General features: G+C 43.7%; 1 protein-coding gene across 7 annotated transcripts in view; it reads left to right on the plus strand.

The window, feature by feature from the left end:
* Window positions 1-2,008: 2,008 nt before the first annotated feature.
* PITPNM2 (phosphatidylinositol transfer protein membrane associated 2) overlaps window positions 2,009-14,320 on the plus strand; it is a 176,416-nt gene continuing 164,104 nt past the window's right edge. For 2 of the 7 annotated variants that reach the window (XM_081893195.1, XM_081893198.1), the window contains exon 1: window positions 8,233-8,370. The gene's annotated coding sequence lies outside the window, so the exon portion shown is untranslated. Of the gene's footprint in view, window positions 2,170-8,232; window positions 8,371-14,320 lie in introns of those variants that run through there. The other 5 variants (XM_081893196.1, XM_081893199.1, XM_081893201.1 and 2 more) reach the window with 5 other exon arrangements.

Consider the following 14,320-nt stretch of genomic DNA (forward strand, 5'->3'; position numbering starts at 1 on the left):
TTGTGATATTGGTTTCATAATTTTGACCTGGCAATATATTGTGAATCATGATGTCTCTCTGTGTGTTATGCAAAAATCATGATGTGGGGAAAACCATGAAGCCACCCAATGCTTCTTTCGATTCCTGCAGCTGCTGTTAACTCTGCCAGCTCAGCTCTCCCCTGCCTCATGAAGGGGGCAGTGAATCACAAGAGAAGGCGCTGCAAAAATCACGATGTGGGGAAAACTGTGAAGCCAGCCAGTGCCTCTACATAGCTCCATCCTTATTTCAAGCACCATGATATATCGGTATATTGTGATGCGTCACTGGTGATATATCACGATGTTGAATACCAGGTATCACCCAGCCCTGCTCCCTACTTGTAATTCCCAAGTGGAGGAGGATTGGTAGTGGTGAGCAAGCTCTCTCTAATCTGTTGTTGAATCATAGAATTATAGAATAGAGTTGGAGGGGTCCTCAGGGTCATTAATCCAACCACCTTCAATGCTGGAGTCTCACCACTACTGATCTTGTCAGCCTGTGATAAACTGAGGAACCTCATGGTACAGTACTCCAGAACACCATTGGAAAGTCTCTAGACTGCCACCAAGTCTTGAGTAAAGGCTTCTTCAGACAACTTATTTATTCAGCCATCATTCTGATTTGCTTGTACAGAGCTTACACAGTGGTTAGACTATGTTTAACTTTTACTGAGCATTAATTTTGTTTTGTTTATGGGGAGGTTATATAACAATGAGAATCTCTTCAGATTTGCTTGCAATGTGTTTACACTTCCTGTTAATCATTAATTCACCCTACAATTTTAAGTGCATTTATTAAAAAGTGAATTTGTTACACTAGGGCAACAGAGTACTTTAATCCACTTTTTTAAAAAAAAATCATTGATTTTCCACTTGCAAATGAATTAGATATCTTAAAAAAGGAAAGAGAATAATATCAACAGTAACAACAAATTGGAGTACAGAGCCATCACAAAAAGAGGTGAAAATATAACCTGAAAGCACCCCGTTGTGGTTCATTGCATGTATGGTCGTCAGATGAAAGTGTCATTCCACAGTGTTCCAACTGGTGGTTGGAAGCCATGCTCAATAGTTTGTGCATATTCAGTACAGGAAATCATTTTGCATTAAAAGTTGTGTTTTTCTTCCCAAAGTGGTGCTCCCACATCTCATGACTGCCACTCTTGGTTCCTCTACTCCTCAATTCACTTTGCATTTAAAAGTGAACCTACCTAATTCATATTTTCCAAAACAGTGTGTGAACTGAAACTGCCATCTTTCAAAATTCACAATCTTGTGAATTTTACAACAGAGTGCTCCCGTCAAGTTATGTGTTCATAACTTTTAAAAATCCTATAATGAGGTGTGCATATAGATGCACATATTAGTGAATATGGCATGCAAAACGTGTTATATTAGGGAAAATCACTTTGCAAAAATGTGCATGTAAACTAAAACTGCATACAAAATCGGTGTTTTAGGAGAAATTCACCCTAAAATGCTAATAAATGTTCTGAGGACTTTAAAAAATAAACTGATATGGAAACCTAGAAAACTGAATTTAAGATTGAGAAACTGAGAGAAACCAAAACTTCCAGATTCACCTATACCTGACTTTAATCCATTAACCCACTTCATTAGAATCTCTACTTCATTTCAAAATGGTAGAATTGGAGGTTGGCAGGAGACTTGGTCTGAGCCCGGCCTGGTTGAATGTTCTTAGCTGAATGTTCTTTCAGACTGGCTCTGAATAAACAAAGCAATGTTGTGTAAGGGTAATGGAATAGAAGTGCATCACTTCAGCACAGGAATTTTTAGTATACAGTTGAAAAGATTAAAACCTTTTCTGCAAGCTGTTGGTGAATCTAAAGAGCCAACAGAGATCTCTACAAATGTGAAGTGTCACCGGGCACAATCCACTGAGAACTTGAAGAGGAGCCGCCGTGAAGTGGCCGAGCACATGCTCTGCATGCAGAATCCCTGGCGTCTTCAGATAGAACAGGGGAATTAATACCTTTGTCTGAAACCCTGGAGAGCTGCTTTGACACTTGGTGTGGGGATGACTGAACTGGAGGGATCATTGATCTGATCTGGCATTGGGGAGCTTCCTGTGTTGCCTGGGTGCACGACCGCGAAAGGAATGGAAGCACATAGCTGATTTCAGTAGAGGTAGGAAAGTGTTATTTTTATGGTTTGTGACAAAGGATCTGTAAACTGCTTCGGCTGTTAATATGCAATCGGACACAGTTCAGGCTTTTGCTTTTAGCACTTAAAGTGCTAGAAAAACTTGAGATCAGGGTATCTAAGGGGCTGCCTCGCCCACCGTATCCCTGCCTGGCAACTGCGCTCCTCAGATGGCGCATGGCGGAGAGTACCGTATGCTCCAGAGATGAGCTTAGCCTGTATTGAGAGTTCCTTCTCCAGCTCTCTGGAATCAGTTACCAGCCGAAATGAGACCAGTGCCTAGTGTGGTGATGTTTAGGCACCCACTGAAGACATTGTTTAACTTAGGAAGGCTTTCCTTGCAGTGTAACCCAGTCATTTGTGGGTTACATCTATTTTATATCTGATGAAATTGCTTTGTTGTTTTTAGAATTTGTATGGATGCCTTTTTGATTTCTAGCATTTGTGGAACTGATTTTATTGTTCTTAGAGTTTCTGTTTGTGTGTTTTATTCTGTTTTTATTGTGTACATTGCTTTGGTGGCTTTATGTTGTGAAGCAGACTATAAATTTGCGTACTGTTAATAATAATTAATAATAATAACAACTGCCACAACTTGAGAAGGAAAGGAGGACAGGCAATAAAAAGTGAGAAAATCCCTGAGGTGCACTGACAGTGGTTTATTGGCCAATGTGTTTCCAAACTTTGCAACTTTTCTTTAGTGGCAAGGAGTACAATATCCAATGCTATCTCAACCTTTAAAATAAGTATGGGATCAGCATGGGGTGCCCTTGGTCAGTAGGACCCACCCCTCATGCCTCTACTAGCCCACCACTATATTATTTTTTTCTGATGTTCAAATCAGTGGCTGCTTCTGGAGAGTTCAGTTTTAGTTTCTCACAATACCCCCTGACATAATGTTACACAGGGACGCGGGTGGTGCTGGCGTCTAAACCACTAAGCCTCATGGGCTTGCAGTGTGGAAGGTCAGCTGTTCGAATATGCATGATTGGGTGAGCTCCCATTGCTCTGTCCCAGCTTCTGCCAACCTAGCAGTTCAAAAGCATGCCAGTGCAAGTAGATAAATGGGTGGCAGGAGGAAGGTAAGTGGTGTTTCCAATCGCTCTGGCTTCCGTCATGGTGTTCTGTTGTGCCAGAAGCAGTTTAGCCACATGACCTGGAAAGCTATCTGCAGACAAACACCGGCTCCCTCAGCCTGAAGTGAGATGAGCGCCGCAACCCCATAGTCACCTTTGACTGGACAGAACTGTCCAGGGGTTCTTTACCTTTTACCTTTACACCAGCGCATTATGTTAAATTTAAAATGGAGGCTTCACCAGATGCTATTCAGAGGACAGTTGGTAAAGACCATTGCTGCAACGGGGGCATTTTCCCCATGGTGCTCTCAACTCTTGAGTTGGCTTGGCTTTGAAATAATCTATAAACCAAGGAAGGAGGAAGGGCCAGGGAAGATTCTTTTCACTTCTTTAAAATTTATGCTGAAATTTGATTGATTTCCCATCACTCGCTCACGTAAAACAAGGCCCTATTTACCCCTTTCCTGCCCTTCCTTCAAGTCACCTCCTACCTACACATGACGCACACATCATGCTTAACGTAGATTACTTTTGAGCAAGTTGCCATTGATCAATCATCACAATTTATAACACTCCCACTCTACCACCATGCCTCTCTGGTTTGGAAAGTCCCATTCAAGGTAGCGCAGATTAGTTCTCCTGTAGCGCAAGAGTGGGTAACCTGTAGTCCTTCAAACTCTCTTGGGCTCCAGCTTCCATTTGACACAGCCAACGTGGCCAGTGGTGAGGAGTAATGGGCACTGTAGCCCACCACTAACAGGGGGCCAACTGTTCCATATCCCCCACTATACCACATTTAAAACCCAGCCTTGCAAGTGAGTCCATAAACAGTTCTGACCTAGGGAGGGGCAAGAAAAAGAGCCCATTCTCTCCTAGTTTACCAAATCGCACATGCCTGGTTTCCTTTAGCTCACCACAGGCGATTGGGAGGGCGGTTATTTACATGTCTGCTTTAACGGCACAGTAGTCAGCACTAATTTGTTAAATCCCTGCCAGGACTTGGTTCTTTTGGAGTAAAATGTAATGTGGGGGGAGGGGGAAACACATTAAAGCACTCCCCCCCCCCCCAGAGAAGCAGGAGGCAGAACATGTTGGGAAACAGGTGGAGTTTATCACAAATGAGATAAAATTGGCACATTAACGCAGAAATAATCAGAGGTGCAAATAAAAGGTCTTAAACAGGGGAGCGGACTGGGAAGGAGGACTGTTTGTTGAGATCTGGGACTTTCACTGCAGCGCTTGATTATGCAATGTCTGTAGTACATAGAAGTTTGCCAGCTCTTTACTTGTTGAGTTCAGAATATATAATTTCTATTGCAGATAGCAAAGAATACGGGTTAGCCCTCAAAAATTTCCAAAACCAGTGAACTTTTCTGGACAACGTAAGTCTTATTGACGAGGCATGATGTGAAACAAGATGTCAGTGGTGTCCCTTGTGTCTAAACCAATTTTGTGTGGCCTTCTGTGCAACCCAGCATCTTCCTTTCTTGAGAAGGGAAGATAGAACCTTGCTGGTGTCCAACTCTCATCAGCCCCAGTCAGCATAGCCAGTAGTCAGGAAGGATGAGAATTGTAATCCCAACAACAACTGTGGCCTGTGATTAGCTTGACTTCATATTGATCAGCTAGTTACTACTGCTTTTGAATATAAAAGCCCTCAAACTCTTAACGTCTAGTATATATTTTGGAAAGCTGTTGTCCTCTACGCATTTGGACACATCTTCAGATATTGAAACCAATTTTTACATTTGGGTTGTTGAGATCAAGGAGCAGGCTTTCATCTGTGTTTGGATAAAATTGGGCACCATTTTGAATTAAGATGGTGGACAGAACTTCACTGATTTTTTTTTTTTGGGGGGGTTATAATTCATGAGCAACAGCAGGCACTTTCCCACTAGTACTTGATACATGCATTTTATCTGTCTGCAGTCCTGGAGTTCTCAAATAAAATGTTAATCAGTTTATTACTAAATTCTCCCAGCTACCGCCCTTCCCCAGACAAAACCTTTTTGTTTCTTTCTTCTCAAATTATACACCATATTGTTCAGTTCCCTCAGTGAAGTGTTATCAATATTCCCCCCCCCCTTTCTGGACTCCATCTGTGCTATCTGAGTGGCTTTGCTAACAGGAAAAACACCCTTGCATTGACTTTCACTTGCAAAATATGACGACGCTCATGGGCGGGGCGGGGGGGGGCAAGAACTCTCTTTGCCTGGTCTGTGTCCAAAGTCAGTTCTTGTTATTTAGACCCTGTAGTATTGAATCACTCTTTCACTTTCAAAACAGTCTGAAACATTTAGCCAAATGTATCAGACATGCATTGAACATAGTATTTGGACTTAGGCAAGCCAGACTCTTTCTGCCTCTGCTACCCCTCCTCATGTCACAAAACCAGTCATTGGAAGCTAGAATGAATAATACTAGCGTATCTTGCCTTTTTCAGAAAAACCACAGAGGCAGCATGCATTTGCAATGTTTCAAACATTCTCTAAACAGCAATGCACATGCTAGATGCTGTCTGTTGTAAATAAATATACAATTTTTCAAACAGAAATCAGCATTCAGCCCTTCCTCGTGAATTGTTTACATTGTGGTTTTTAAAAATCTTTCAGTTTGCACATTTACTCAGAACTCATTTAAAATAAAGCAGCGTCTAGCATCTTAAAATCCAATAAATAACAAGCAGGCATGGGTAAAAAAAAAGGACCAAAGTGCCTGGTCTTTCCATGTATGTTTTCTTTAAACTTGGTTCTTTGGTTATATATATATATATATATATATATATATATATATATATATATATATATGAACAATCAGAATTTGCACCACTGGTCTGAAATAACTGCAATGTGCCTGTGTGGATGAGCTTTCTACATCTCTTCCCCCCCCTTCTAGAACAGGTGGTTCATCAATCTGCTGTAAACATAACTCCATGTTTTTAAATTTCTGATTTCCTTCTTTTTTATTCCTTCTCATTGTTGTTGTTGTTATTTTTCTTAAGATGAACTCATATACTTATACCTGTCAATTCACTGGGCTCTTTGTTTGCCAGGGGACCATGCAATGATTTAGTTTTTGAAATTGCAGGAGAGCTTTTATCATGTGCTAGGTTAACAATGCAAATCCTCTACTCAGCAGTAAACCCCACTGAGTTCAGTGGGACTTGCTCCTCCATATATGCATGTAGGATTGAGGCTAAGGGCTCAAATTTTCCATAGTAAAATGGGAGCCCTTGCAGTATCAATCTACACCAGCTGTAAAAATGTTTTATTGTCAGCGAAACAGCTGGGAAAACCAGACACACACGCAATCACTCCTGTGTTTATGGCCTCAATATTGATTTGTTTCTGAAATATGTCATATATGGCAATGTCAATGTTAGGGTTTGGTATTTAATTTTTTTTTACTTATCTTTTTACTTAAATTTAATTTTGCTACATTAAATGCATCTCTCATGTATCAGTCTCATCTCTCATGTATCAGGTTGCATGCTACTGGTTTCAAATCCAGTTGCTAGGTGTCCTCCCAGACCAGTTTATATACATTCCACGCAATCATATGGAAGGGCTGGCTGATGTTGCATGGGTGCAGGATCCCACCCTCATCTGGGACTGAGCCCATGTGCAAACCAGCTCTTACTGCAGGCTTGTACGAGTTGCATCTAGGTGACCAGTCAGAGAGGCTTCACAAAAATCAATCGCGAGTAGCCTGAGAGACAGAGAACACATACAGTTGGATAGGCAGAAATTACTACGGCCTACTTAGTTTGATGGACTTATTTCCATGGCTGCCTTGGTTACCACCATTTGGTGTAGCAGCAGCAGCAGCAGCAGCAGGTTTCTGGAACCCACCTTACTTTCTAGGGTTGTAAGTTTAAAATTTCTCTTACTACTGTGTTGCAACCTGCCCTGGGACCTTAGGATGAAGGGGAGGTAATGATAAATAATAGATGCACTGGAAAGCTAGTGACCGTGTGTGTGTGTGTGTGTGTGTGTGTGTGTGTGTGTGTGCAGGGGCGCCGACTTATAAAAAATATTGGAGGGGCGGGGGCCCATACCGACTTATAAAAAATATTGGGGGGGTCCAAGACCTCCAAACCGCTGCTGCTGGGGGAACGAAAGGGGCGAGCCCTGGGCTGCCCCGACAATAAGTGAACCTGTGAGGGCCCGCCCTTTGCGGCAGCCGATTGGCTGCCGCCGTGGGCGGTGAATATTAATGAGCTAGGGGGAATCCCCGCTTCTCGCCCCGCGAGATTGTTGATGGGTCGAGAGCCCGCAACCCCACCCCCTCTCTAGATTGGGAGTGGCTTTGTTTTAACTCATTACTGAATGTATTTTAAAAGGTAACTATCGTCAAACAAGGAAAATAAAAAATACCAACATAATTTTGTGATTTTACAAAGCATAATATAACTAATAATTTTCTTAAATTATTGGGGGGGCAGAGCCCCCCAAACGAATTTTTGAGGGGGCTCGGGCCCCCTCAGGCCCCATGGAGTCGGTGCCTATGTGTGTGTGTGTGTGTGTGGTGGGGTATGTGGAGAATGACCAGGCATGGAGGTAGCCAGTCTATCTAACTTAACAGCTGCATGTTTAGAATGGTCTCTGCTGTGGAAGTGCATTGGAGAAGTTTGTGTGGATGGAGACTGTCTGTTGATCTTGGACAGGGAGAAGGGAGCATGTGAGGGTGGCCACTGCCCTCTGCTGCTGTCCCTTGCCTCACCCCTCCCCGGTTAAATTTCCATGAGTTAGAGCGATGACGATGTTTCACAGCTTGGAGCGAGCCGAAATCCCCAAAGCACTCCTTTGGCCGCCTGCTGTCACGTATTGAATTTCTGACATACCAGGGGGAAGTCTGCCCAGCCTCTTGTATGATGCAGAGTTCAGAAGCCTCCCTAGCAGCCTCCTGCTTGTTTGCACAGGGGTGATTAGCCAATGCATTTGCTGCCTGCTCCTGATTTCCCTCCTGCTTGCTTGTTAAGCCCATGTCGCTTTGGCTTCCCTCTAGGAGATTGATGCTCAGGGACTGGTGCTGACATCCTCCACTGCCAAAGCTGCCCTGAGCTCCTCCAGCATACGGACACATCAGGTGGTTGTCTTGTGCCCCCGAGGTAAGTTCTGTGGCCGTACCTCAAGAGAGAGAAGATGTACACCCTCTGCCATCTGATTCCTTTGTTTCCCTCTCCCTCCAAATTCTAGCAAGGCTGTATTTCTGGATGCATATTGTTTGTGCGGGGGGGGGGGGTTACTTTCTGTACCCAGCTACAGGGATATACGAACTTTGTGACTGCATCAATCAGGTAAGGTAAACAAAATACTTACAATTTCTCCTTGTGTCATTTATTCAGCTTTTGCTGCTTGCAGTTCAGGACAGATTGTGACAAAGATTTTTTGTTGGCCCTCCCCCTGATCATTTGGCTACCTTTCTGGCTTTTGAGACCTCAGCAGGCATTGGCCACCTACTTTCATATCTTTACAGTCATAAGGGCGGGAAACGTTTTTTTTTTAAAAGAATGAAAACGAAAGCTTTTACATCATGAAACTGTTCTGGGAACGCATTTTGGATCCTCCACTCATGAATTGCAGCATATGGACAGACTTGCATGTATGAAAACAGTATTCTGCTGTGTATAGTGCGGAAAAAGGTGGAATTATGCAACTGAGATGGGGCCTTTTCAGTAGTGGGCCATGCTTGTTGAATGTTATTTCCAGGGAGGCAAGCCTGGTGCTGTTTTTAGGTTCCAGGCAAAGGATTTTCTTTCTGTTGGGACTTTTAGACCTTAATTTGAAAGGTGACATTGGGGCCTTGTTTAGTGTGATAGGATCTGTAAGCAGTGGCGTAGCGTGGGTTGTCAGCACCCGGGGCAAGGCAAGTAATTTGCACCCCCTAACCCGTGGATTTGCACCCCCTAACCCTAACCCCCAGATGTTGCGCCCGGTGCGGCCGGCCCCCCTGCACCCCCCACGCTACGCCACTGTCTGTAAGTCCTGATCTGTTCAGCTGTGTTTTTAGAACTTCATTGGATGTTCTTAATTTGGTTTCAGTGTGAGTCACTTTGGGTTGCTCTGTGAGAAAAGAGACCAAAAAACAGAATAAGAAAATACATTTAAATAAATGCAATCCATATAAATCATGAAAATGTTATTTGTATATCTTGTTTTGCTTCTGCTAATTGTGGCAAGGGACAATGATCTATACAACACATAGTTAGTTACCTTTATGCAGGAATTCCTATCCATCCATCTTCCCTAACCTCCTCTGCCACTCCAGGGCTTCTGAGATTTCACTGGGAATAATAGAAGGGCTAGAAGGTTCTAGCAACACTTCCTAAGGAGGGAGAGAGGGAGGAGGAATTTGATCTGCTTTTCACAGCAGGCTGATTCAATCAGATGCCCCCCAAACCTGCAAATCGCAACACAGCAACTACCTCTGCACTGCAAACTTCTTTGGGTTTTGTGGTGCAGCTTCGGTGCACAAGAAGTCTGCACATATATATGTATTATACATGAAAGATGTTTATTTTGGGGCGTGTTCCATGTTCTCAACATGTGCATTTACATAAAATACATGTACAATTCAAATGTAGACTTTTCAGGTGCGTCTTCCCAAAAAATTGCAGAGGATAGTTTTGGACGGAAAGGACATAAAACTGAGTGCCTTTGAGACTGAAATGGGATGGAATTACTTACACAATCCATTCCTTCTTACAAGGTCCAGCATTCATACAGTCCCAGAGAGCCTTGGCAGGCACTTCTCCATGGCCCAGCCCCACAGAAACCCCGTAACACCCATAGAAAGGAAACCTCAGGGCGGATGGACGGCACAATTCCTTGCCACCTCCAAGTTACCCCTCTGCTGGAGGGCAGCAGCACCCAGGGCAGAAGGAGTCTCTCAGTTTGTCTGAACCTCTCTACAAATGTCTGAACTCTGTGGAACTTGTCTGTCTGTGACGAAGTGGCTCTTTCTACCATTCCAGCAACATGTGAAGTACTGTAGGTCTAAATATATCTCCCGAATGTGGTTAGTTTGGGGTTGCTTCCTTATCTCTCTCCTTTCTAGTGAAAACTCCTAGCTCTGCACATGATTCAGGCACCTCATGGGTAGAACTAAGGAGGAAAGAGTGGGTTGATGCCTGTGGGCTCCCAGCGCAGGGTTGTCTGACTGCGCACTTCCTGTTATCAAGAGAAGGCTCCAACTAACTTGGCTGGTTTTAAATTTATTCTTTTGCTTTTAATCTGGGATTCTCTTCTGTCTTTGAAAGCAGACGCCTGAAATGTCTGCCATGCTTGTAGTGGGTTGTCCATAGGAGAGAACAAATGCACTATAGAAATGGTTATACAACTAAACATTAGAAAAAGCATTTTGCCCCGTCTGGGCTAGTGCTAAGAAGAAGATTCCCAAAGGATCTGTTTCCTTCTTCTTCTAAACCTTGAAGCTCCATTTCCCAATCAGATTTTTATGCTGTGAGAAGTTCTGGTGATTTTGCAAAAGATGGTCATGACAGGATTCAGTGGCTCACAATGATTAGAGATGGGGATAAATTTGATTCAGTTTTCTTTGAAAGCTGAATTTATCAAATTGGCCCTTTCTGCAATAATATGAGAACCAAAACACAGCCATCCATCAAAATTGGCACTTATCTATGTGCCCTAATGGTGGCCAAGAGACTGATACTGATGAACTGGAAGAATAAAGATAGGATACCCTTTAATCAATGGATCGACAATATGACAACACTTGCAACTTAGGAATGGACCGCTTACAGATGTAGACTTTGTTTGGATAAATATGACAACATTTGCAATGAGTTTAAACAGAAAGTAGTAGGATATTAATATCTATCTACATACATATTGGGACGCGGGTGGCGCTGTGGGTTAAACCACAGAGCCTAGGACTTGCCGATCAGAAGGTCGGCGGTTCAAATCCCCGCGACGGGGTGAGCTCCCGTTGCTCGGTCCCTGCTCCTGCCAAGCTAAGCAGCTCGAAAGCACGTCAAAGTGCAAGTAGATAAAGAGGTACCACTCTGGCAGGAAGGTAAACGGCGTTTCTGTGTGCTATTCTGGTTCACCAGAAGTGGCTTAGTCATGCTGGCCACATGACCTGGAAGTTGTATGCCAGCTCCCTTGGCCAATAAAGCAAGATGAGCACCGCAACCCCAGAGTCGGTCACGACTGGACCTAATGGTCAGGGGTCCCTTTACCCTTTACCTTTACATACATATTAGGTTAATAACACTGTATCAATTCATATTAGAATGTATGGGAAGATATTACATTGTGTGTGTGTGTGTGTGTGTTTGTGTGTGTGTATGTGTGTGTGTGTGTGTGCGCGCACACACACACACACACACCCCTTCTTTTTTTCTCACTTCCCCCTTTCTCCCCTTTATTTCTTTATAATTTAAATTATTTCAGTAAAATATTAATATTATAGGAGAGCCACTCCATTCCCCTGATCATTTCAGTTGCCCTTTTCTGAACCTTATCCAACTCTAAATTGCATCTCACATGCACATTAGGCAAGCCGTGCCTTTTTTTAACCTTCTGGTTTATATATAAGCATTAGGGAGGATATCAGCAGATTACCCATTCACACAGATTTGGCAAGAGACTTTGAGGTCAACAATCTGACTCTGCTGGTTTGGAAAGTGTCATACTGGTACTTGTGGCTGTCTGACTCACTGAATTGGTAGTTCATAACTACATTCTCTTAGGTATGTAATGACTCCAGGGTGGATGGTGGTTGTGGCCTGTTATGGGCTTTCCCTCTTTCCCCGGGGGCCAAAAGGCTCCCCGTCATGGCCGGCCCTTGGGTCCTCCCCTGGCTGACCACTGTGGATGGTGGGATAGGCCACCAACACCAAAATCTGAACTGCCCACTCAGGGGCAGGCAAGGGAGGTGCAACTTAGGTGGTGGACCAGAATGTGGATGCCTTCACTCTGGTCCTCTGCCTGACAATAAAAGCCAGCTGCACTCAAATCTCACTTACCAAGAGCATTGACATGTGTCTTTTTGAATCACCTGGAAACAGAAATCATAGAATCATAAAGTTGGAAGAGACCACAAGGGCCATCGAGTCCAACCCCCTGCCAAGCAGGAAACACCATCAGAGCACTCCTGACATATGGTTGTCAAGCCTCTGCTTAAAGACCTCCAAAGAAGGAGACTCGACCACACTCCTTGGCAGCAAATTCCACTGTCAAACAGCTCTTGCTGTCAGGAAGTTCTTCCTAATGTTTAGGTGGAATCTTCTTTCTTGTAGTTTGGAACCATTGCTCCGTGTCTGCTTCTCTGGAGCAGCAGAAAACAACCTTTCTCCCTCCTCTATGTGACATCCTTTTATATATTTGAACATGGCTATCATATCACCCCTTAACCTCCTCTTCTCCAGGCTAAACATGCCCAGCGCCCTTAGCCGTTCCTCATAAGGCATTGTTTCCAGGCCTTTGACCATTTTGGTTGCCCTCCTCTGGACACGTTCCAGTTTGTCAGTGTCCTTCTTGAACTGTGGTGCCCAGAACTGGACACAGTACTCCAGGTGAGGTCTGACCAGAGCAGAATACAGTGGCACTATTACTTCCCTTGATCTAATGCTATACTCCTATTGATGCACCCCCGATTACCCAGAAAGCTACCGATACCTTCACTAGCCTTTGAGGTAAGCAACACAATTCTGACAACTCTTTGGGAAGTTCCAGGCATTGTCCTAAAAAGGGCTTTTGTGAAAAGCATAAACTCCAAAGTCACTCTCATAAGGGTTATGTAACTGAGCAGAAGAGAGCCCTGGGCTCTGACATCACCACGGAGTGCCCCTCCATCCCCCCTCCCAGCAATGTGTAAAATATCACGGCCTCCGGATGTAAGAGCACGTTCTCTCTTGCTATTCCTGATCCAGCAGGAAAACTTGGACAGCTCCTTCCCTTGCGGTTTGCTGTGTTGTAAATAATATCTTGGCCGGGTCACACGTCCTGCCGCTCTTGTGATGTGGCGTCTCCAAGAAAGGGGGGGGGGAGGAATGTAAACAAAACAGTTTTTGGTTGTTGTGAAGGAAAAATGTCTCTCAGTATTGTGGAAAATTAGCGCTGGGATGGTTCTACCCTTATAGGGCTTTTAAAAAACAATAGCTACAGAGTCATAAAGTTTGTGAAAATTTTGTTTTAAATAAAACAACCAGTTGAATTTGAGAAGTACATAAGTCTACAAAGTTGCTAGGGCACATCATTTTCTTCTAATTGAGCCTGCCAGCAACAAGCTAAGTTGTGGTACTTCAGTTGTCTGCAAATGAAAAGGATAGTTTTCTAAATTACAAAATAATTTTTGGGGTCTCCTTGTCAATTACAGGCCTACTTATAATCATTCATGTTTTAGTAGCATCCAGATTGAGTTGTTGCATGGGCAGTGATCAGGGACAACAGGCATTGTAGTCTGACAACTTCTGGTTGGCCACAGGTGAGCTAACTTTGATCCTGTCCAGGATCCTGTTAGCCCACAGATTTTTCAGGGAGTGGGGGAAATAATTTTGGGAGAAAAACCAAACTGTTATTGTAATTCCTCCAGAATGCAATCCTTCTCCTTAATAAAAATCAGAATATCTTTGGAAATTTAAAAAAAGATTACAGAAGATTATTATCAGCATGAGCTAAAGAAGTCTGCCCTGTAGTCCTCGATTGTTGACCAAACGGGAGAAATGGCGACCCAGGCCCACCCTGGCTGATTTGAATCAGCCATGAAAGGTTGATTGGATGGAGCCAGAGTGAGGTGAATGCTTTGTTATGTGATCCCAGGTGCCTTGAAGGATACGGTGATGTAGCCACTCTTGGGAAAAACCATCGTCCTGAACCCAGAGGTTTTATATTGACTAATGCCTGGCCACTGGCTTTGAGGGCAGGAGGATTGAGAAGATGGGAGCAGTTCAACTGCATATGCTCTAGGATTAAACTGATAGACCTAGTTTTGAGACAGTATCTGGCTTGTTTGCCCTGGTGGATGACCTTAGTCAAACATATTAGTCAGTGTAGAAAGATCTGCACTGGTTGCCCATTAGCTGCTGAACCAGT

The sequence above is a fragment of the Podarcis melisellensis genome (assembly GCF_964234715.1).
Source record: "Podarcis melisellensis genome assembly, chromosome: 16".
NCBI classification, from domain to species: Eukaryota; Metazoa; Chordata; class Lepidosauria; order Squamata; family Lacertidae; genus Podarcis; species Podarcis melisellensis.